We start from the raw sequence: 24,916 nt of genomic DNA, 5'->3' as shown, positions 1-24,916 counted from the left end.
TAGACAATGGTGAGAGAAAAAAAAGCAGACTACAGCTGCTGCAGGACTTCCACTCACTGCAACATCACCTTGGCCACAGCTCCTCCTCCCCTCCCCCATGTACTGGTGAAGCAGCCAAAAAGGGAATCAAGGACAGTATGATGCCCCCCCCCCCCCGCCCCCACACACATTACAAGGCAGCACTGAAGGAAAACACAGGAAGGGAACTCCAAAAAGAGTAGGAACAAATTGGTGTACTTTCATTATAATGAAAAGTCAACAAAGGGGAGGTGGGGGGTGGGGAAAGAGTGTTGTTGCACAATGTTCCATGGTAGGCTCAGTGTGGTTTCTTGTATGTATTTCTCAAGGGGTGAATTCCTAGGAAGCACCAGAAATACCATTTTATGAATGTTTGTGTGAGTGAAAGAGACAACTGGTCCAGGAAGCCTGTGGCAGAGCCGGGTAAAAATTAAAAGATTTGCTGGATGCAAAAATTAGTTATTCAGAGTTCCAGAACTTTTGGATGCATTTCTAGGATTTCCAGAGCCTGTCTTCCCTGTATGTATATAAAGCATTGTCTCAATCACTGCACCCCAGTTCCAGGGGTGGCTCCAGGCACCAGCATGCCAAGCACGTGCCTTGGGCGGCAAGCCACCGGGGGCACTCTGCCGGTCTCCACGAGGGCGGCAGGCAGGCTGCCTTTGGTGGCATGTCTGCGGAGGGTCCGCTGGTCCTGCAGCTTCAGCGGACCTCCCGCAGGCGTGCCGCCGAATCCGCAGGATCGGGGACCTCCCGCAGGCAAGCCGCCTAAGGCAGCCTGCCTGCCGTGCTTGGGTCAGCAAAATACCTAGAGCCGCCCCTGCCCAGTTCCCTCGCACTTACACAGTTCAGCAAGACAAACTGTGTGTAGAACATATAAATATATTACAAAAAACTGCTGGTTCTATCCAACTGCCTTTACAAGGTCCTGGGGGGCTTGTGCCAGGTCACAAACAATGGCCCATTCCACATTCTAAATGGTATGCTTGCCATTCCATGTTCTGCATTGTAAGAATAACATTGCACTGTGTCAGCTCTCTATGGGTTGCAAAATACCGTACATTTATACCTGATCAGTATTGTTTAAGAAAGGTTTCTGATCAAGTAGTTTTATTTATGGACCCAAGCTAATTCTTTTCAATGTGCTATATTTTATGCTCAACACTGGTTTTGGTATTCTCCTTCCGGAAAGAATTCTAAAAAATTAATTGAGTTTATTAAAGGTGTTTATGCTGTAAATATATTTTATTTCCAGTAGAGCCTTGGTGATACCAAGGATCATTGCCACAAAGATTAATATAAACCAAAGCATTACAAGCAACATTTCCAAAAGCACCCAAGGGATTACTTACTACACTGTTAATGGAATACATGGGTACCTTTTAAACATGAGGATACCCACTTAGGCACTGTCTTCTATAGACGTTGGTTCAGCAGAATTCATGGTCTCCGAAAAACATTCCCCACCCAATAACCAGAGTTGTGGGGTGATGTTACACTAATTCTAGTTGAGAAGATGCTCAGTGAGGAGTGCCTATAAGGATTTGGCCCTATAAAAAGTACATAGCACAACATGTACACATGATAAGTTATTAGGTTAAGAATGAAAATGATTAATAATTACTACACTTTTAAGCTACTTTCACTTGACCCAAATACAGAACAAATCCTGTAAATGAACAGAAGATTGTTCCCAAAGTAGATAATGGTCTCCCCATTCCAGCTTAGCCATTAACAGCATTTTGTCTCATCTGTTTCAAATGCAGCATTCAATTGGTAGCAGGCAGATAAAGATCATGGCCAGGTCAGCCTCCTCTGCCTCCTTATCCAAACCAAAAACACCTTCAAGAAAAGAGGCTTTTGGAGGGTTTTTTTTAAGTTCCTTTGGGGAAAAAAGCTATAAATATTAGTAGAACCATCAAATATATTTCCACTTTACTGAATATTGGAGACTTTATGCTGTGCCAAGGACACAGCAGGGAAAGCTCTTGAACAACTACACTTTTGCATAAGTGCTTTAGAATCAGTAAACAGTGCTGTTAGCCAGAATTCTACCTTACAGAGTGTGTGCAAATTCTGCACTTCAGAATGGGACTACAATCCAGACCACCAAGAAATAGTAAAAGTGGAATCATAAAGCTGTATCTTGATGAGCTTATTGGACCACTGAAGTAGTTGAGGCCATCTTTGCTTTAAAAAAAATGTAATAAATAAAACAAACCAAAACACTGCCATCCATGTCCCACTAGCTGATTTCCTGAACTTCTAAACCTGGCTATTTTTTCTTTAAAAGGTGAAGTATCTCTCTCGGAAATTATGCATACTAGCAAGGAATGCTTTCTGCTGATACAACATTTGGTGTATTATCTCTAGGAAAGGAGTTTGATCTGCTTTGTGTAACACAAAACTTAATAGTAATAACTGCTAGATGATGAATAAATGTTAGATGTATGCGGTCCTACTCCACATTGCTATCAGTTATATCATGTAGCACATTTAAGGTGTTTTCAAAACGAATGTATCCACAAACGGAATTATTTTGGCAAGTGTCTTCAGATGCCTCTCTTCTGTACATTTGCTGTTCAATGCATCCTGTGGCATAAGACTAAAAGCAGACATTTAGGGCTTCTCATTTAAACTAAGGCCCTTTTTTCACTGCTTCGGCACCTACAACTGCATTAAGGTTCCTTTATGGTTCCAGACTTTTAGGGGCCTTATCATAAAATGAGAACAAGGTCCTTAGCTTGGCAGAGAGAAAGAAAAGGGAATATGATCTGTACCACTTCAGATTCTTCGCTCCATGTCTGCAATCAGTTTGGGCAACTACGCCATTTTATCAGACTAAGGCCCCAGTTTCTAAAGGCACTAAATCCCAAATCCTATTCCTGTCTAGCAAAGCACTTAAACCAGCTCTGCTCCTCCCGCTTTGTGAGTGCCTTAAGCCTCAACTACCTCCTACTCAGCTGCCAAAAACCACAGCCTCCCCACAATATCCTTAGGTTGACTGGGAATCCAAAACAGATCCAATGCATAGTTAATTTTTCTTCTTCTAATTGGCTTCCCTTCTTTCTCCATCATGTTATAGCAAATTTTGGCAGCCGTGCTGAATGCTGATGAGACACACATTTACTGGGTGAAATCCCAATCAGCTATTTTTGGCTAAGTGGCATAATCCACCTCCTTTCATAGTACCAGGGAAGTGAGGTTATCAGATTATCCTCAAAAGAGACGGGTCTACCTCTGTCAAGAAAAACAAACAACAAAAAAAAAACAACACACCCACCAAATTTACAACACTACAACCAAAGGAATGCCTAAACCAATAAGGCATTCAAATGAGTAGGGTTTTTAGGTGGATTTTTCTTTGAAAATGCAAAAATATTAGGAAAGTATTTTGGGCTCTCTCTAAACAAGATTGGTACTTGGTCCTGGGTCTGAGACCTCAGGAGTAGCATGCCAGATTGTTTTATGCAGTCACATTAAAAAAAAAAAACACTAATGCTAATTCGGTTGAAAGTAAGAGTTATAGCACTAGCTATTGCAAAGTATGCTGCCGGGTTGCAAGCATGCTTGTTTCCCTCCACAGCTTTGCCAATGCCTGTCAGTCCTGCCTCAGCACAGTTGTTGGACACTCCTGAACAGAGGCTGCCAATCATGTGGTTGTTTTGTGATGTGACCAAAGACCAATTGAGATGTCAAAGCTTATTTGACCCAAGCTACTTGTTACTGAGGTCTACAGATATAAATGGCCAATACTGCCAGGTACTGAGCTCGCTGAAATCTGAAGACTTACACCTCACAGAATCCATCCCCAAATCACTATTCTGCACATCTACACAGATGATCCATGCAAAACATTTCTCTGTGTTTCAGATTTATTCCACAACTGTAATAATATCCATATATTTGATACTCACCCCTCTCCAAATCCTATCTGAAATGTGAAGGAACTGGTGACAGATGGCTACAGAATCTGGTAAAGAAATAGGGCCAGATTTTCATTGACCATAACGCCCCTTTATATCATTCTATTAGTATAAAGAGGTGTGTAATGGTAACAGGGCATGCCCTGCACACCTGTCGTCTTCTGCACACACAGCCCACTTGGAGACTCTGCTTGTAAAAACCACATAAGGCTTATTTACACAATTCCGCCACAACCTTTACAGCATCATCCAGCAACTTATTTACCACAGCATCTCATCCTGTCCCCTAGGTCAAGGATAGGAGAGGTAGGCAATCTCTCTCAGGGCTAACACTGAAAGCCTCCTTATCTCTGGCTTTCTTCTCACCCTCTCTCCTCCTGGCATTTCCTTCTGTGCCTTTTCCACTCTCCAGGGTAACAGGTTAGCTAGCCTTGTAGCTCTCTCCAGCCCATCCCCCAATCTAACAATGAGGCACAGCTATCATCATCAGGTTTATGCCCAGGCAACTAATTGCTGTGATCAAAATGCTGGTTCAGCTGCTGTTGCCCAGCACTCTGTCATAACGTGTCACCACAGGAACAAGTGACATTTGCACCCATTTAAGGTCCCTTTAAACATTGAAGGTGATGTAAAGGGACCTTAGTGTCAATCTAGCTGATATACAGCCTTTTTCCACTGCGTCAAAAGTTTGCAGTGATGGAAAGTGGGTACGATTCAATGGCGGTTAATTGGCCTCTATGAAAACACCAGGGTGACCTTACTCCAGTTGCATGTGGGCATAAAAACTGGAGTTAGCAGGCACCCATGTGAGTAGCACCAGCAGATATGCCAGGACTGAATGAGATGAAATGCTGGCCCCATTAAAGCCAAAGGGAATTTTGCCATTGGCTTTAATGGGGCCAGGATTTCTCCTATGGAGCCTGAGGTGGTCCTCTACCAAGTGAGGTTGAAGCACAGCAGTGCGAGGAAACATGCACCGTCTTTGCCATTGTTAGGTGCAGTCACTCACACAATCATTCTGGCCCTTTTTGTGAGCACCAAGTCACGCAACATTCTGACCAGAATTCCATAGGTAAAAAATAAGGGAACAATTAAGAGGGAAATTTTCAAAAGCACCCACGTCCCATTGACTTTCATCAGAAGATGGGTTTCTAACGGCTTTTTGTAGCTTTAGACACTTCCCTCTATCCCACAAAAGTCATTTGTATTTCAGACCTGAGCCAAAGCCTACAGCAGTCAATGAAAATATTCCCATGGACCGCAATGGGCTTTGGATCAGGCCCTTTATCTTTTCTAAACCATCCTGATAAAATGCAGAGAGTTAACCAGGAGGGAGGGGGAGAAGGGAAGGGCTTCAGCCAACACTCATCTCATTTTGTGAAGTTTAGTCAGGAGCTGCTATCAGAGCCATTTTAATTAAAAAGGTCACAAAAGGATCTGCTTTTTACCTTGAAAAGGATGTGGTCAGGACTTTAACTGAGCTGAATGGCTTGAATTTCATTATGACTTAAAAAAAAATCTTTTTTCATCCAAACACAACTAACAGCTTTTGTTCAACACATCAATACAGCTATTTGCATAGGGTATTGATTAGAAGCCATTATAATCACAAAATGTTAATTACACCAATTAATTCCCAATCTGTTTGTACCCTAGCTTGTTTGCCTTCAGCACAGAAGGTTAAAGCCAAAGAAAAAACAGTCTTGAATTTTTCTCCAGGGACAACTTTTCATACATTGTGTCCTTTTTACGCTGTAAAAAGCTATTTTGTTGTTGTTAAGTCTGGGGCTTTAGTTCCCCCACACTTTGCAAGTTTGAAAGCAAGTATTGTGCAGTGACATCAAACCCTTGCCTGTGTCATCTTCACTAAGTATGTTCTCAGAAGAGTAAGAATGAGTTATCGATATTACACCACTAATAAAATACTGAGAATGACTGAAATAGCTCCTAAAACTCAAAGACGTTTAGTTATCATCCAAAGGGAGAGGTTCTGGCAGACATTTGTTAATGAGAGCCCTGGGTAATCATCTCTGAAAAATCAGGCCCTATGCTACGATAACCAGATTATCAGATCTCTCTTCATTATCTTCGTGAGCCTAATATATTTTTGGCTCAAATTGCAGGGGAGGGCATAGAACCAGTATTTTTTCCTTTGTTTAAACCACTTGTTTTACTCCCCCTACAATAATTCACACTTACGCTCTCCTCTTGCAAACCCCAGGTTCAAGACATCATGGGTTGCATTCCAGTGGTGCTTTTGTACATACAGTGAGTATGCCATGCTAGCCCAATCATATTGTCATTATTTTCTAAGAGATACTAGCTGCCCTTTAAATATTCCCATGAAAAGGCACATAAATGTAATGTCTCCATTATTTTTGCCCCTTTATCTCCCTCTGTCCAATCATTCCGATTTCCCTCCCAACCATTTTAATAATCCTAAACCACTTCTACCTACCTGCTGGCACACACACTGTAATACAGCTGCCTAAGGCTTGAGAGCCTTTAAGGAAAAAAATACCTGAACTGTCATGGGCTCACGTGAAGCAGCGGAGCACCTTGTAATCAGTCAGCTAACGTTACAGTGGCCAGGCAGGCTTTAAATTCCACAATGTAAAACAAAATCTTTTGCTGGCTCAGCCAAAAGGTACAGTCAGAGTTAGGCCCCTGACCAGTCCAGGCTTCTGGGCTTAAGCCAGGGACTTCCCTTCCCAGAACCAGCTGGCCCCCAAGAGGAAGCAGCTAGCTCTTTTTACCTTCCCTACTATATTATGATTGGTTCCTGCCTGCTCACTGTCCTAACTGCTGGACGGTCAATACTTGTTAGTTCTACCAGCAGCTGATCCTTCCTGACCTCTCTAGCATACCCCCAACAGTCCCAGGTTTCTCAGGACAGCCACACTTTGAACCTCCAATATCCCCCAGTCCCAGATAAAGCAGCTCCTGTCTGACTTTGGCTCCACACTCCAGGTGTTACGACCTGGCCCCTGGCACATTGGTCTCAGTGCCACTCAGGTTTGGCCCAGGCCCCTCTGATTGGGGGAGGCCAAATTTGAGTGTGTGAGACCTGGCACACAAGGTTGCAACACCACTCACTCAAATTTGACTTGGCTTCCCCCGTCAGGGGTCTGGTCCAAAGCTGAGCAGTGCTGTGACCTGTGTGCCAGAGCCCAGGTTGCAACACCAGAGTGGGAAGCCAACCCCACAGGACAGGAGCCACCAGAGTTGCCACTGCATGGTAGTGCAGGGTGCACTCACCACTTCATGGGTTACACCCCATGTTTTTCTTCCATTAATGCACACCCGAAAACAACGAACCAGGTTCCAAACAAATGCCTCCTCCTTTACAGTGTTGCAGCACACATTTAATTTAAAAAAAGCTGCCTTTACCACATCCATCCAAATAAAACATCTATGCGAGCAAGGAACTGTGCTCTGCTAGGTTACTAATAAAGCCAAAAGCCACTACACTGGCTGGTATATGCAATGGTTGCCACCCTAATAATTTTGTTTGTGCTATATTGTTGTTTGTGTAGAAGGCCAACGGTGACCTTAGCCACCGTGTCAGAGAGAGAGGGTAAAAACTGAAATGGTGACCCCTCACAACAAAATGTTTGTTCGGGGGGCGGGGGGAGACTGTCACAACTCCAATGGCCCCCTCCCTGAGGGGGTTCCCTGGGGCGGCAGATCAGTATGGTATGTTGCTAATGCTGGTGCAGGCATTGCAAAGCATTTCAGGAAGGGTTAAAGGTGTGAATGTGGAGTAAAAGGTTCCTTTGCAGGTTTCCCCCTCCCATAGAGGAAGGGAGAAGGGATTGGGTTAACTCAACACTCCAGCTAGGTCTGAAGATAAGACACTAACTCCAGCCCAAGGCCACGGCACACAACCAACTCTCAGCTGCCTGCCAAGAAAGACGGGGGCCTGGATTCCAACCCCAACCAGCCATGAAAAGGGAGAATTCAGCTGAACAGAACTGCAGGGGCTGCAAAAAGAAGTAAAATGGCAAAGACCAGCGAGGGGAAAAACAAAGTCTTGTGTCCCTGAAGCTGGTGTGTTTTGGGAAAGCTAAGGATGCCGCAAAAAGCCAGTTTGGACTAGTACAAAGAGCACGGGGGACAGAGGTCCCTGAACAAAACACCCCCCAAAACCCCAGAACTTAAAACCCTCCTGAGAGGTAAAGCAAGTTGGAGATCAATAGCGGACCCTGGACAGCCCGTGCACAGGACAAAACTCTCGCCCACCCTTCCCCTTCCTCTTCTTACATTACACCCAGGCTTGGCCAGCCTTGGGTTGTGCGTGTGAGAGTATGAAAGTGGGTTACGGCACAGGCACTAACACTTCTTTCCTTCCTTTGAGTGACATGGGAAGCCCCTGCTCTCATTGCTGTTATTTTATTAATAACGTTTTAAAACAAACACTTCATGTGCTCCTTCATCCCCTCCTCAAAGAATCCTACAGCCTCAGCCTGACCAATCTGCCTGAGGTGTCCGGTGATAACATAAATCTGTCACACTATCACCCCATGGGGGCAGCACCCAACCCCCACTCCAGGACCTCCCATCCCTCTGGGACAGGACTCGTGAAGCTTTAACCACTTGAAATGTTGAGAGAGATGCTCTAAGCAGCTACTGGAAGTCTAAACTCCTTCTCTTCTCCCCCAAAGAACCACCTTCAGGTGGGGTGTAAGCAAGGCCTTCAGCAGAGGGCATCAAATGCCAGTCAAAAATTCAGATTGACTTCAGCCAGCACAGGATATGCTCAAGTCATAGCTTATCGTTTGAAACATAGATGAGTAAGTGAGGAAAGTGAATTGTGCATTTTCCTTGTAGTGTGTACAAAAAGAAGTGCAGCGCTGAACTCAGTGACAGAGAAAAACAACTTTAATATAAACCAGCAAGCTACTGAGGAAAGAAGGAATTCAGAAAAAAATATATATATACACAATCATGAAATCCTCTATTAAATCAAATACTGTCCCCATTTACACAAAGCCATCAGCAAGTCCTGTATTTACTGTCCGCTTCCTAGAAAATAGTATGACAAAATTTGCATTCAGAGAAGCAGTCAGAGTCATGTTTCTTATTCCACAAGATTTGGTGTTATGTAGGTATAGAAACAATAGGGTCAACTCTTCCATACCTCTTCTGTTGAGCAGCTACTAACACGGGTATTACATTAGCCTACAGAAAAGACCAATTTATCGGTTTAAAACCCACCTCCTTTGGAACAAAATGCCTGGTACAGTATATTTAAGGCAGTACAGGCGAGTCCCACCTTACACACATTTGACATGCGCGAATTCAGCTTTGCGCAGTCAGCAAAAAAAATATTTAAATACTGTACCTGTAGTGCGGGTGATTCCGCCCACCACTACACTCAATGTAATTTTGACTATACACGATTTTCGCTTTACGCGCTGACAGCAGAACGTAACCCCAGGGTAAGATGAGACTCGCCTGTACTTAAGGATATGGTCAGTATTATTAGAAGATGCTGACAAAACCTCTTTTGTGGGAATATGTAGCACATGATGTTACTGACTAACATGAAAAATGAGGGCACTGAGAATGTGTATTCAGCATGGAATATGCCTGACATTGCAATGTCAGGTTTGGATTGGTCATGTGTCAAGATGTTTTTTGGACTTTGCCTCCTTACCTAAAGCTGGAGAGGCACTGCCAAAGCAATCCTTGGGTACCCAGCAAATCTTGATATCAAAAGCATCCAGGGCCCAGAGGAATAAAAGGTTTTGCAGCACACATCATCACTCTTCTCACCTGAATCTGCAACTAACATTTGTCAGCAGCATGCAGCAGATCCACAACTTCCTCAAGGTCATCACTGGGCTTTATTTTCTTACATTTGCCCCCAAGCATTAGAAATCTGTGAAGGCAAATTTGCATTAAAAAGTACCCTAACACTCATTGTAAGCAACTGCAGCATTCAGCAAAACCCATTGGGGGTTGAATGACAAGTGCTTGAAGATATTCTGGAGATACTGTATATAAAATTAACTTTTGTATGGATTCTAAGCTCTGCTGTCAGTCAAGCAAGGCAAATGTGGATATGGGGTAGAGACACAATAACTTAAAATCCAGGATTTTGATACATCCTTCCAAGATTATCAAAGCATTGTAACATTCACTGTGCTGAGGAAGGCTGGATTCCATGAATCCTCTGAGCTACAGAAGCATGAATTGGATGCCTGCCAAACCTACTACATGATGGGATACAGGTTAATTTAAAAAAAAATCTGTATAACAAAAGGCGAGAAATTATGAAGAAATTGGTAAAACTAAACATAAACCATCTAGCTAATGTTATTGGCACCAGAGGGATGACCAGTTTTTATTGGTTACGGGGAGAGGATTTTTTTTCCAGTGAACAGATTAGCACACTCTTTGTTCCAGTCACTGATACAACAGAATTTTTAAGCTGAATTTGGAAAGCTGATGTGAAAGGTGGCACTACACAAAGCTCATTGTTATTTCCAGCAGAACAAGACATTGGAAGGCCTTCAAAGATGAGAGGGATGTTAATGAGCTGGGTGTGGATGCAACAGAACAGCTGAAGTAGGATTCTTCTGACCACAAAAGCATTTTTGATGGTATAAACACACTGACATCTAGAACCACAAAGGCAAAAACGTCCCATTTTAGATGAATGCTCTCAAGAGACCTATTCAACATGATGCTAGACCCCAGGAAATGAGCCTTGGTTTCAGAGAACATGCCTACAATACCCACCTTTACCTAGCACCTACTGGAAAGGATTTCATGACCCACAGTTACCACAAAGATCATCTGGCCAAAATCACTCATACACAGAGCGTCCCCTGCATATTTGTCCACTCCTCTCTCATGTGGTGGCAAGGTCATAGAGGGGGTGTAAGGGGGTGTGTGGCTGGTATGTAGAGTTGGTGGGGACACAGCATCTCGACCCTCAGCCTGGGGCTGTGTTTAACTCTTCTGCACCTCTGCACACAGGGAAACATTTCTTTAAAGTGACTTTCTGGGAGCAGCAGCCGCTGGAGGAGGGGGCTGCAGTATCTTGGAGGATGCTGTTGTATGGTAACTGTGAACGAATGCTGACTTGAGTGGAACCTCTCCCCAAAGTTAATGTCCCTGGTGAGTTCAGAAACAGACACAGCTATTTCATACCAGATCAGCAAGATGATGCATAAGATCAGAGCCTTGATCTTTTATGAGATCCTGACATTCCTAACATTTTTGTAATCTCTCCTTATACCTACTGTATTTTCTCTAGCAATCCTAAAGAATTAGCGTCTTTACTTAGTTCTCTGAACTGATTTGGTCACATGTAGAAGCCTGTTAATGGAGAAACTAAACAGCTTTGGTTTATGCAATTTTTGCTACACTTTCCTTTTTCATTGATACATTTTCATAGGAAGGACAATTTTACATAAACTATTTTACACTCCACTGAATGTTATGTCGCTCTACATGAATATATTTCTTGGTTGGTGCGAAGGCAAAATATTGTTGAAAATGCTTTATTTTCCTAAATATTGGACTTCATGATTTTTTTTAAATGGACTCATTCTATGCACTGTTTTTGTACCACATCTCTTTCCTATTGGTGGATTTGTATTAGCCAGCTAAAGGAATTTCCATGGCTGTTCCCAGAGGCTTTACCTCTGATTTACAGGAGAAAAAGGATCACTTGGACTGCCTGTAATACCTAGACTTTAAGGCAAGGTGGAGAATTGGATCAAGACCTAAGAGTAGAAAGAAGAGTCAGTGATCCAGGAAACTCCAGGGTCAGTAATACCGAAACAGAGGGAAAAAAAAGAGAGACTAGGGACTTAAAAGAAAGTAGACTGAAGGGATGGCGGGGTGAGCAAAAGAAATGCTGTTGAATAACAAACCAAGACACAGACGAGTTAAATTCAGAGATAAATGTGTAGGTGGGCGTGTAAACAACATATTGGTAAATGTGTGCAAGTCTAAGAAAGCATATTGGTGTAATGCGGATGCGGTAGGAGATAAAAGAAGGTAGACGTACAAAGTTAAAATCCCTCTACAAATGTACTTTAACTCCCTTAGGGCCAGATTTTTCTCTCTTTTGCTTTGGTGTAAATCTAAATCCAGAGTAATTCCACAGGAATAAACCCATTAACTCCAGATTTGAATGACTATAAAGATTAGAATTCTCCCTTTAGAGTCAGTTCTGAATTTGGCCCAAGAACACCAGTAGTCGTACATCTTTAACCATCCTTTCATCTTATTTTGAGAGACATTAAATGTATACTACAGTAAGGCTAAAAGCATGCACCCTGATTCTCCTCACAATTCTGCAAGTCAGAAGTAGCTCTGTGTAAGTGAAATAAGCTTGATTTTTCCCTCTCCTTGAATTTGCAGTCACTGCATGGACCCTATCACCACTATCAGCCCTTCTCTTATGATTTCACGTGTAATATACTTAAGGTTCTCTCCACGTTTATAAATGCAATAATTGTAAATGTTCATAAACTGGGCTTCCAACCTGCAAGTTTCAGCATACACCAGAAATTATATTTTTTTAAAATAAAACGATATTCCTCATAAGCAAGACTATGATTCTGTCACGGAGGTCATGGATTCCGTGACTTCCCAGGACCTCTGTGACTTCTTCAAGGGCAGTGCTGGAGCAGCTGACAGGCCGCCAGCCCCAGGGCCACCAGAACAGCAGTCCCAGGCCCGCCAGAGCACCGGCTTGGGTTGGGTCAACCCCCCTGGGGCTGGATCAGCAGCAGTCAGCCTCTGCCTCAGGATCAGTGGCGGGGCTGGAGCAGCTGCAAGTCCTGGCAGCACTCTGTTTGTCCCCGCCCCTCCTCCTCCAGGATATTTTTAGTAAAAGTCAGGAACAGGTCGCAGGCTTCCGTGAATTTTTGTTTATTGCCTGTGACCTGTCCCTGACTTTTACTAAAAATAACTGTGACAAAATCTTAGCCTTACTCATAAGTCACTGTACTTTTTGAATTTCCAAGTCACTGCAAAATGGAAAAAAAATTAAAATATAAGAAATACAAAGAAATATATAGGATTGCCTTTGATAATTTTATAAACAATATGACTACACATCAAAAGAATGTGAGTTGCTGAATCACCTTAAGATTGAAACCTGCCACTCTCCATAAAGACAAAATATCACCCAGTAAGAGGGTGGTAGGGATCTTCTTTTGACTCACTGTTACCAGGAGTTAGAACTCTACAGGGAGATATTGACCAATTCCTGCAGACTCATTGTTCCAGCAGGTGTAACTAGTTAAGTCCACCTTAGATATGGCCAGAGAGAACTGAGGTATAAGACAGAGTTTCTGCAACAAACATTTGAAGAAGACAAAAAAGACAACATAAGCTGAGGTTTATGCTGCTGTTCTTTGGAGTTACTAATAAAGTCAAGCCTCGGGAAGAGAGTACATTTGGACTAAATACAGTGGAAGTCAGTTCCTCAGCAGATGTAAGTCCCAGCTACAATAGCACTGTTAGAGTCACTTTTCAGGGCAGAACCACACTTCAAACCTGTAAGCATTTTATCTTGTTCAACACTGTCCTCTGACTTCAGAGTCATTTCTAATACTCCTGGCCAGGGTCACCTCATGGCCAGCTTTTCTTCAATAAGAACAAGTATATTCCTTTCTTTAAAATATATTTTTAATATATCCCTGCCAAAAAGTATTCCTAATACCTTTAATCATTCCAGTTGTTTCCTTTACATTATACCTTTTCTATGGCAATAACAATTTTCTTGTAAAGCGGTGGCCATAAACACATTGCAGTGTTCTAACCAATGCCTTGCAGATGAACATCATCCTTTCTTTTGATCCATCTAATATCCCTCTGTTCATACAATGCCTCTTGCCTTATTTTTACACCATACACCAAGCTGATGGTTTCAAGGATTTTTCTACAAACCCTCTAAATCCCTTTCCTCGACGATATGCTGCATGACTGATCTATTTAATGCATACTCCCTGTTTTGGTTCATTGCTCGCAGACTTTTTTTTTTTTAAATTTGTCTACAGTAAATTGCATTTTCCATTGAGTAGCCTCATCACCTGAAAAAAAAGTGAATCCACCTCTATTTTTCTACAATATTTTCTAGCCATTCAATTTTGGTACCTTCAGCAAAATGTTGATGCTTTCTCCAAATAATTGACAGCTTGTCGGGTATGTTGCTAGTGTAGTACCGTATATCACACATGGAAAATTACTTTAAAACAACAGAGGGCCAGGTTTCCAAACACTGACCTCCAGTTTTCACACCTGCAATTATCTGCAGGCACATTTTGTCAATTCATGACACGTAGCTGTCTAAGTATCTGATTGCACCTGACCACAGTTTATGGAGGCATATTAAAGGCTGGGCTCAGATTGCGGCTCTAAAGTTCTAGTTTAAATCTGAAAAACCCAGGAAATGTAGACCTCCTGCACCTAGGTTGGTACATTATGACTAAGTATTACAGGTCAGACATCATATCACCTTCAGGTTCAAGTTCATAAAAGGGTGAGTTAGGGATGAAAATTCAGTCTTAATTTTTACTGCAGGAGCTTTTTGCACCCAAATAAGGGGATTTTCTTCAGCATCTCAAGAGTCTCTGCACCCCCCATCATACACTTGACCTTCAAAAAGTCTTACAATTTAAGGCTCCCCGAGCTGCCAGAAGAGAAGATTAAGATTTGACTTCTTGCCTTCCCTTTGTGCACATATAGGATCTGAGGGGTTATCTGGCAAAGAGATGGATGTATCCTCTCTTCTTCCCCCTCTAGCTCCATTGCTGCAGAAAAGGGCAAGGCCAACCTGCCAGATGCAAAGTTTCCATGAGAGGCAGGCCCTGCAATCCAGTGGAGTCTAATCCAATCACTTGCTTTTCTTGAGTTTAAGGCCATCCCCAACTCTCAAGGCCTGACATTGCAATTAACATCTTTATCCCTAAAGATGTCTAGATAGAATTCCCTTCAGATCTCCTCAATGCCTTATTTAGTCCAGAGAGTATGTTGTTGTGGAATTGACCTGCTGTCTCAACAAAACCCTTAGCCCCTGGAAGACTAGGGGAGATAAATGCTACAGCATGAACCACTATGGTGCACATGGGCATGCATGTAGGGACTTAACAAATATATATCAATATTTGAGTCATTAAAGCATCATTGTCTCTAGCAAATTAATTACTATTACTACAGGGCCCCCATCAGGGGTAACTGTGCTAGGCATTGTACAACACGCATAGGAGATACTATCTGCCCCAAAGAGTTTACAGTCTTTGGGTATGTCTACACTACAAGACTATTTCGAATCAACTTAAGTCGAATTTGTGGAATCGACCTTATGAAGTCGAATTTGTGTATCCACACTAAATACACTAATTCGACTGTGTGAGTCCACAGTAATGGGGCCAGCGTCGAATTTGGAAGCGGTGCACTGTGGGAAGCTATCCCACAGTTCCCAGTCCCCGCTGCCCATTGGAATGCTGGGTAGAGCCCCCAATGCCTGCTGGGGAAAAAAATGTGTCGAGGGTGGTTTTGGGTAACTGTCATCATTGAACCGTCAATCACGCCCTCCCTCCCTGAAAGCGCCTGCAGGCAATCTGTTCGTGCACTTTTCTGGTCAGTGACAGCGCGGACACCACAGCACTGCGAGCATGGAGCCCGCTGCAGTTATGGCCGTTTTCACCTCCTCGCACCTTATTGTCCACCTCTTCCACAGTCAGCTGCTGAGAAATCGGGCTACTTTTCAATGGTGCTGCAAGCACTGGTGGACCAGAGGGGACGTTTTACCAACATCAACGTCGGGTGGCCAGGCAAGGTTCATGACGCGCGTGTTTTCAGGAACTGTGGTCTGTTTAGACACCTGCAGGAAGGTAGTTTCTTCCTGGACCACAAAATAACTCTTGGGGATGTGCAGATGCCTATAGTGATCCTCGGGGACCCAGCCTACCCGCTAATGCCCTGGCTCGTGAAGCCCTATGCAGGCGCCTTGCACAGCGACAAGGAACTCTTCAAGTACCAGCAAGCAGCGAGCAGCGTGACCTATGACTGTTCAGTTTCTTTACAGAGAAGCTGAACCTGCCCCTGTTTCTTTACCAAGTTACTGTTGACTAGCATCTGCAGTTACATACCCCGTCCACCCCACTTCCCCCACTTCCAACACACGTTTAAAAATAAAATACATGTTCCACTGTAACTTTACAAAGGTTTCTTTATTGATGACTTTGCGTTAAAGGGTTGAAACTGGGACGCGGACTGTGCTGGGTAGGGTGTGCGGTGATGTAAAGACCACCTCTAAACTCGAGGAATGACAGGCTCCTGCTCCCAGAGCGGTCTGCAGTGCCGGACTGGTTGTTTCAACGGAGCCTGCCATCCCTCCTTTTTGGGACTCTGTGTGCGTGTGTGCGGGGGCTATGTGGCCTTGTGGCGGGGGAGGACGGATACAGATTCCTCTGCTGCGTGGTTCTGTGGTCCAGGACAGGGACCGTTGCATGAGATCTGTAACCCCCCTCCCCCGCTACAAAGTCACGTACCCCCCCACCCACACAGAACCTGGAAACCACCTCCCATACCGACCATACTGACTGCACTGTGTGTGTGACCTGCTGCTGATCCTGCCCCCGTCTCTGTACCCTGCTAAAGGTGACTGTCCTATGCAATACCCTACCCCCTTCCCCACCCACCCACCCGTTCAAACACAGCGTTGTGTAAAAAAGCATGACAGAAACAGTAATTAACAGCAAAGTATTTTTAATAATTAACCAGACAGTCAGGGGATGAAACTGGGATTGGGGCTTGGGTGAGTCAGGAAGGGAAGGAATTCTCAAAAATTAGGGTATGAGAGCTTTTGGGTACTTGAGCACTCTGCTGGGGTGCGGTGACAGTTTTCATGGCCCCTGGCGCCACTCCTTCTGGTTACTTTGGGTGACGGGAGGTATGGGACTTTGTGGCGGGGGAGGGCGGTTGCAGATACACTGCAGGGGGGGCTCTGTCCTCCTGGCTGTGGTCCTGCAGAACATCCACAAGGCGCCGGAGCGTGTCCGTTTGCTCCCTCATTAGTCCAAGCAGCATTTGAGTCGCCTGCTTGTCTTCCTCATGCCACCTCTCCTCCCGTTCGCTGTGTGAGTGCTGGTACAGAGAGAGGGTCTCCCTCCACTGGCTCTGCTGGTCTGCCTCGGCTCGGGAGCACCCCATAACTTCAGCGATCATCTCGTCCCCTGTCTTTTTCTTTCGCCGCCTAATCTTTGCCAGCCTCTGTGAGGGGGATGCTGTGGCAGGTCTGGAGACAGTCGAAGCTGTGTGATGGGAAAAAGGGAGTGAATTCCTTGCAAAGATACATTTTTGCGAACAATGAGCACAGTCTAGTCTGTGTCTGTGAACAACACCATGCACAGCACCTATCTCGTCTGCACTCCTGCAGCAGGCAATCCTGAAAGCATAAACTCTGCCCCTGTTCTACCCCATCGCAGTGTCCCCCAACCCTTGCACTTCTGGGTTGAGATCCCAGTGCCTGATGGTGCAAATTTCATTGTCGCGGGTGGTTCTGGGTAAATGTAGTCAGTCATTCCTTCCTCTGGGAAAGTAACGCCAGACAATCATTTCGAGCCCATTTTCCCTGGATTGCCCTGGCATACGCCATAGTGTGGCAACCATGGAGCCTGTTTTGCCTTTTGTCACTGTCACCATATGTGTACTAGATGCAGCGGACAGAGGCGATTCAGCAGCGCTACACAGCAGCATTCATTTGCTTTTGCATGATAGCAGAGATGGTTATCAGCCATACTGTACCATCTACCATGCCATTGTAAATTGGCAAGGTGATGATGGTTACCAGCTGTATTGCATTATACCTTCTGCTGCTGTCATAGGTGCCCCTGGCCAAGATCAGCTGGGGGTGCAAAAGACAAAACTGGGAATGACTCCCCGAGTCAATCCCTCTTTTATGGTATCTAAAAATAGAATAATTCCTGCATAGAATATGGGGCTAGTGTAGTAGAGATCCAGTGTTTCAGAAAACCAGAGAGCACAGCCGCTCCGTGTCAGATTATTCAGGAATGATGAGCTGCATGGCATTCACAGGGGGTGCTCCTGCAACAACCCCACCTGTTGCTTCCCTCCTCCCCCAGCCTTCCCCGGCTACCGTTGCAGTGTCCCCTGATTTGTGTGCTGAAGTAATAAAGAATGCAGGAATAAGAAACAGTGACTTGTTACTGAAATGAAATGAGGGGAAGGCAGCCTCCAGCTGCTATGATTGTCTAGACAGGACATTAAGCAGTGTGGGGGAGAGGAAAACAGCATCCTGCTGCTATGACAGTCCAGGCAGTACAGAATCTTTTCTTTACACATGAAGGGCGGGGGCTGATGGAGCTCAGCCCCCTGTTGCTATGATGAAGATGGTTAGCAGGCCATCTACTTATGGGCTGATGACGAGGACGGGTACCAGTCGTATTGCACTACACCATCTACAGCAAGGCTGATGGTGCAATAAGACTGATATCCGTCATCATCATCATCAGCCACCTATGAGGCGGTGGGGGGGGAGAGGATGCTACAGTACAGTGCCGCAGCATCGCGTCTACCAGCAGCATTCAGTACACATAGGGTGACATTTAAAAGAGTCAAGAGACTATTTTTTTTCCTTTTCCTTCTGGGGGTGGGGGAGGGGGGGTACATTGACGAGCTATGCCCTGAACCGCCGCGGACAATGTGTTTGACCGTACAGGTATTGGGAGATCAGCCAAGAATGCAAATGCTTTTCGGAGACTGCAGGAACTGTGGGATAGCTTGCATCCTCAGTCCCCCCTCCCTCCATGAGCGTCCATTTGACTCTTTCGCTTTCCGTTACACTTGTCACACAGCAGCGTGCTGAGTCTCTGCTACGCCGTCTGTCTGGAGATTTTTTAAAAATACTTTGGACCAGGCGTAACATTACAGTAATTCCCCTAATTAGATGCAGGAGTCTCCGAGCGAGATCACCCTGAGGAGGGTCACTGAGGCAGATAGAGAGTGCATGCTGCGTGAAAGCCAGCACAAACCAGGGGCCTATGCAGCCGTGCTCGGGGAGGCAATGCTCCCTGAGTACCTCATGAAAGCCTGGCGCGGAAAAGTGTGCTACCATGGAGCACCCAATAAGGCAGCTCTCCCCAGGAACCTCCTGCGGAGGCTTTTCGATTACCTCCAGGAGAGCTTCGTGGAGATCTCCCAGGAGGATTTCTGTTCTATCCCCATATATATAGAGAGAGAGACCTCCTTTTCACATACTTCAGATTGCAGTTATATTAAGAATAAAAGTTTACATGTTTAAAGCACTTACCAACTACTCCTTCTCCTGATTCAAGGTCCGGGTTAACGGCCGGGGAGGGTTGGTAGGGGATCTCCGTGAGGGTGATGAAGAGATCCTGGCTGTCGGGGAAACCAGCGTTGTAAGCGCTGTCGCCTGCCTCGTCCTCCACAAACCCTTCCTCATCTCCCCCCTCCACGAACATCGCCGAGGAACTAGCCGTCGACACTGTCCCATCGTCAGAGTCCACGGTCACTGGTGGGGCAGTGGTGGCAGGCTCCGTAGCGTCCATTTGCTGCTTTGATTTTTTGGTAGCCTTGTCTGGGGTCCTTGATTTTCACGCGGCGCTGCGTTGCATCCTGCCTGTATCCTCTGTCTCTCATGGCTTTGGAGACCTTCTCGTAGGTCTTTGCATTCCATTTTTTGGAGCGCAGCTCCGAAAGCACAGACTCCTCGCCCCACACACCGATCAGATCCAAGACTTCCCGGTCAGTCTATGCTGGGTCCCTCTTTCTATTCAGAGATTACATGAACTTCTCTGCTGGAGAGCTCTGCATTGCTGCCGGTGCTGCTGAGCTCGCCCCGATGTCCAACCACGAAATGAGATTCAAACTGTCCAGACAGGAAAAGGAATTCAAATTTTCCCGGGGCTTTTCCTGTGTGGCTGGTCAGAACATCCAAGCTCGGACTGCTGTCCAGAGCGTCAACAGAGTGGTGCACTGTGGGATAGCTCCCGGAGCTACTAAGTTCGATTTGCATCCACACCTAGCCTAATTCGACATAGCCAGGTCGAATTTAGCGCTACTCCCCTCGTCGGGGAGGAGTACAGAATTTGAACTAAAGAGCCCTCTATGTCGAATTAAATGGCTTCCTGGTGTGGACGGGTGCACGGTTAATTCGAATTAACGCTGCTAAATTCGAATTAAAGTCCTAGTGTAGACCAGGCCTTTGTAAACAAACAAGGAAGACAAAACAGAAGGTGCGGGAGGGGGCAGAAGAGGTCGAGGAGAAGCAACAGTAGAACCAGCACATCTTGTCCCAGAGGCAACTGCTGTGCCTCACCACCTGCGAGCCGTTGTTACCCAGCAGTACCTTGTAGGCAGAAGTGAGTTTTAAGGAGGAATTTGAAGACCACAATAGATCTTTTGAAATCATTTTGTTTTATCATGAAAGTTTGTGCTGGGTACAATGTCGGGGAAGTGGGTGGGGGGGTTAACGTTATAAAAATCATAACTGCAAACTTCAGTGTGGACATGGAAGGAGACCTTCCTTCCTGGGTTCCCTTTTTAAAATTCCCTACCCCGTTCCTGGGTTCACCTTCACAGCAGCCTCTTGACCAGGTTCTGCCCACTTTATGTTCAGTGCAGAACACCTCCTCTTAAGCTAAGTAGGTTTTGCTGAGCTAGTTTTACTATTTGTGCATGCATCCTACCATCTGCCCAAGCTATACATTGCTCCCTTTGAAGTCTTTCTCCCACACTTCTGAAGGCATTTTTCTTTAAATGTTGTAGTTGCACAAACCATCGAGCTGGTAATTTGTCTACCTGCAGAACAGCTGGTGGCTATGTATAATGACACAGATAACACACCCAGTGCAGGTGGTTTTGAAAGCCTCTAAAAGGAGGAGCACCACAGAATATGGCCAGCGCTAGAAGTATCTTTTTGGTTGGTGATGCCCTTCTAGGACAGTTGTTAATCAACTGTTGCTGATCTACATTTTTACCTTCATTTATTTTGCACCAGATTCCAATACCCTCACTCGCACTGAGTAGCGCCTTGCTCCACAAGTTCACCCTCTGAAGTGAAATGGGCTACTTGGGGAAGTAGGGTGCTTCTCTGGATGAGTAAGACATTAGGGCCTGGCTCTTTTTCTTACTTCCCTCTCCCCCTCCCCATTCCCAGTATTACTCTTGTGAGAGCTGGGCACAATCCCTTTCCAAACCTCCTGTGGGGTAAGTGAAGCTTTACCCTCCCCACAATACACGGCAGAACCTGAATGGCGCTCAAGACAGGGTTCTTGTTTTTGCCATAATCAGACATCAAAAAATTACAACTTCTCTACAGTAATCCTCACAGACTCACTATCCTTGCCACATTTATCCCTAAGCAAGATCACCTGCGGTATCTGCTTTGTAAGGAAGCCTGCAATGTAAAAGTAATTGTAAAGGCGAGTTTAAATATGACCTCCATCAACCTACAATGCATGCAAACACTTAATTTAATTTTCTATCAATTTACAGATGAATGAGGCTCACTGTATTTAAAAATAAAAACAATCTGGCCTTTGACTTCCTTCGAGATTACTCCTCCACATTAATATACTCCACAAGGCTTCTTGCAAGCTTTGGGAGAACTAGGTGAAAAGCATTCAGGGAACACAGACAATATCTATTTGATCTTTTTCCCACCTCCACCCACACTGAAGGCCAGCCAGGCAGAGAAATATTTAAATATGTACACGTTCAAAACATCTGCGCTACATGCCTCAAGGGCAACTGACTGAGGCATTGGTGGGGCAACCTCATTGAGACATACTGTCAAACAGAAAGAAGAATACACACAAAGATCAGAGTCTTTCTTTGCAGTGTTCATAGACTTTATAATAAAACAGAGTAGCCTTGGGTTTTCTGTTAGCAAACTTTTCATATTTAGTGTTCCTGAACACTAACTATTTATTTAAATGGAGGACTCAAAGGTCAAGTGTTCACTGAAATCTGTATTTCATTTTGTATAACTTGAGGTAATTGTGTATATTGTCAATGAAGAAAACAGTATCTTTCATAACAAGATGTGAAATAGATGCTCTATTAAGTTTTTTTTTTAAGCCACAAAAAATATACTGAGACAGAGCTCTCGTTTTCAAGTATGTCCTGGATAGACACAAACATCAACATAATCCATTAACGTCTATTGCCATTGCAATCCAGATTTTAAATAAGTGGAAAAACAAAACTTACTAAAAGTTTGACTACAGTACCCTAAAGCATAATTAACAATCTCTGTGACAGCACATGAACAAAGCAAAAGTAAAAAAGGATCTATTGACTATCAAGGAGCTGATTATGGCTCCTTGAGTCTCAAGTTAAAGTAGTCTGAATGGTGCTCTAACTTACGCCAACTTCCCAGGGTTGCTTAGAGACCATATGCCAACTGAGCCTAGCTAGAGCATAGTGTGGGGGGACAGTACTTTCTGTCCCCGCACCAGGCAGGCCCCCTACACCAACACCAAGTGGGATTTGGCCCAGGATCAGGCCCAGGTATGCTAGCTCTATGCTTGCTGAGCACTCCCTCTCATGATTCTTTTCAACCCCATTGGGCCCCTGAGGCAGCGCAAGACTGCCAGTGCTCTTAGAGCATGCTTAGGTTTTATTCCATGTAGAGAAGATACATTCTTGTACAGGACAACTGCAACTTGCCCAGCAATGAAAATGAAAATTTGTCATGTTAAGAGACTAATGAATGAAATGGACACATTTTTGACATGCTCACATCCGGTGCATCAATGTTTTAATACTTTCTTTGTTTAATGCGTTTTATAAAAAAGTAACTATCCCCTGTGTTGGGGAAAAAAGTGACATGATGGAACAAATCATTTTTACAGGTTTGCTGCAAAACATGTACTTTAAAATAGCAAATGCGACTTTCGTAAATGAGCCCAGCCCCAGTGGTGATCTACAACAGATGGGAGAGTAACAGATTCCACCTACAATGCCACAGCATGGAAAGTGAAACAGCACAAATGCTAAAGATTGAAAGGTAGCATTGATCATCATCGCAGTGCCCAGGTTTTGTATTATTGTCATGCTGAGAAGAAAGAGTTCATGGGAGAAATGCTTTTTTTTTTTTTAAATTTGAATGATATATTCAGACTCAATTCAAAGTCTGTTCAACAGTTTGTAGAGGCTAATTTTATCTTTCCCCTGTAGCAAACTGGGAGAAAGTTTCAGTGCAAGGATTTGCATAGATCCTTTAACAATGCTGATTTACACCAGCTGAGGAACTGGTTCCTTATGAGTTTCTGTGCTTTGCCACAGGAATGAAAAAGAGAACATACAGTTTGTTCTATTGGTTCAGAACTATGTCTTTGGTCAACATGTCTCTATCCTTTTCATGGCATGGTGGGAAGCTGCACAGTAAGTTGTGATTACAAGTGGATGCAAGCTGCCATGCAGGAGAGTTTCATGGTGGTCTGCTCTCACCGACAAAACTACTTCACAAAGGGTTTCAGTGGAACTAGACCCGTTTACATCAGCTGAGGCTCTGCCCCGGTATGTTTTGCAAATAAATGCAGGTGTTCATTTTCCAGCAGGGTGACTCAACCACTGCACATGAGCACTACATTCTCTTTTTGATATAGGAGTGATCAAGTTTCATAATACTCCTCTCTTTGCACACCTCACTCAACTCTGCTCTTGCTATTCCCAGTTCCAGGCAAATCCTCACAGTCGGCATACTCTCTTTTATTTAAATCAGTCAGACCACTAATCATTGTGTTGCTCTTCTCTAGATGTTTTCCACCATCGGTCACCACTATTCTCAACTGAAGTTCAGGTCAATGGCACAATACTACTTCCCATGCCCCCAAAGATATGTGCCTGCTGGGTACATTTTACAACAGAGCCATGTTATAGTTGTCTTTCAGAGGGATCGGTGTTTCACAAAACAGTTGCAGAGAAATTCAGCGGTGACCTTGTGAAACCTCTTGTTTGCATTCCAGAAACTTCAACAGGGCGAAACCATATTAATTCAATAGGTTTAGGACCTCCACAATAGATTTAGGACCTCCAAAAATGGACTTAGAGAAGGTAGTGACAGTTCATAGAGAATTACATGGTGATGCCTGCGGTAGCACAATCTGCCAGAGACATATGGGCAGATTATCATGGATATGTACGAAGGTAGCATAAACAGTAGTGAGAAGCAGCTGTGGCAACAAAATGATTCACTGTGAGGGTAGATCTACATCAAGGATCAGCCTTAAGCCCAGTCCTATTTGCAATTATACTGGACACCTTGATGCAAGGGATTGGAGAGAGGCTCCATGGAGCATGATTTTTGCCCATGACATCATGTTGAGCCATAAAGATAAATAATAACTGGTTGCCTTAGTAAACCATTTTTCCCTAATCAGTCAACACATGATGGACTACATGCAATGCTTTGTTGAGAGAAACATCAAGTAGTAAGTAAAACTAGATGGTATAGAAAGTTTGAGCAACAATTCAGATTCCTCAGTTCAGTGGTGAGCTATGATGGAAATGGGAATGTGGACGTTAGGAGCCACATGAAAAGCACTTGGTGCAAATAGAGGGACTTGACAGGAATTCTCAAGAATATGCCAAGTATGCTAAAGAGCAAAGTGTACAAGACCAAGCGTAGGCCAGCTCTGATGTATAGGTTGGAATGCCGGTCAGTGAGAAGGAACTATTTCCCCCTGCCAAAATGAAAATGAAAATGCTCAGGTGGGTGCTACCAAATTCATGGTCCATTTTGGTCAATTTCACAGTCCTGGGATTTTTAAAATAGCAAATTTCATGATTTCATCTATTTAAATCTGAAAATTCACAGTGTTGTAATTGTAGGGGTCCTGACCCAAAAAGGAGTTATGGAGGAGGTCACAAGGTTATTGTAGGGCAGGGGTTGCGATATTGCCACCCTTAATTCTGCACTGCTGCAGGCTATGGTGCTGCCTTCAGAGCTG

At 44.4% G+C, this 24,916-nt stretch overlaps 1 long non-coding RNA gene across 6 annotated transcripts in view; it reads right to left on the bottom strand.

The window, feature by feature from the left end:
- LOC120404708 overlaps window positions 1-24,916 on the bottom strand; it is a 92,366-nt gene that overhangs the window by 47,776 nt on the left and 19,674 nt on the right. For 5 of the 6 annotated variants that reach the window (XR_005598126.1, XR_005598125.1, XR_005598127.1 and 2 more), the window contains exon 3: window positions 9,723-9,828. The exons of the other annotated variant lie outside the window; for it this stretch is intronic. This is a non-coding gene — a long non-coding RNA (uncharacterized LOC120404708). The remainder of the gene's footprint in view (window positions 1-9,722; window positions 9,829-24,916) is intronic. 6 annotated transcript variants of the gene reach the window in all.

Source organism: Mauremys reevesii, linkage group 4, assembly GCF_016161935.1.
Source record: "Mauremys reevesii isolate NIE-2019 linkage group 4, ASM1616193v1, whole genome shotgun sequence".
Lineage (NCBI taxonomy): Eukaryota > Metazoa > Chordata > Testudines > Geoemydidae > Mauremys > Mauremys reevesii.
This window is presented reverse-complemented; position numbering and strand designations above follow the sequence as displayed.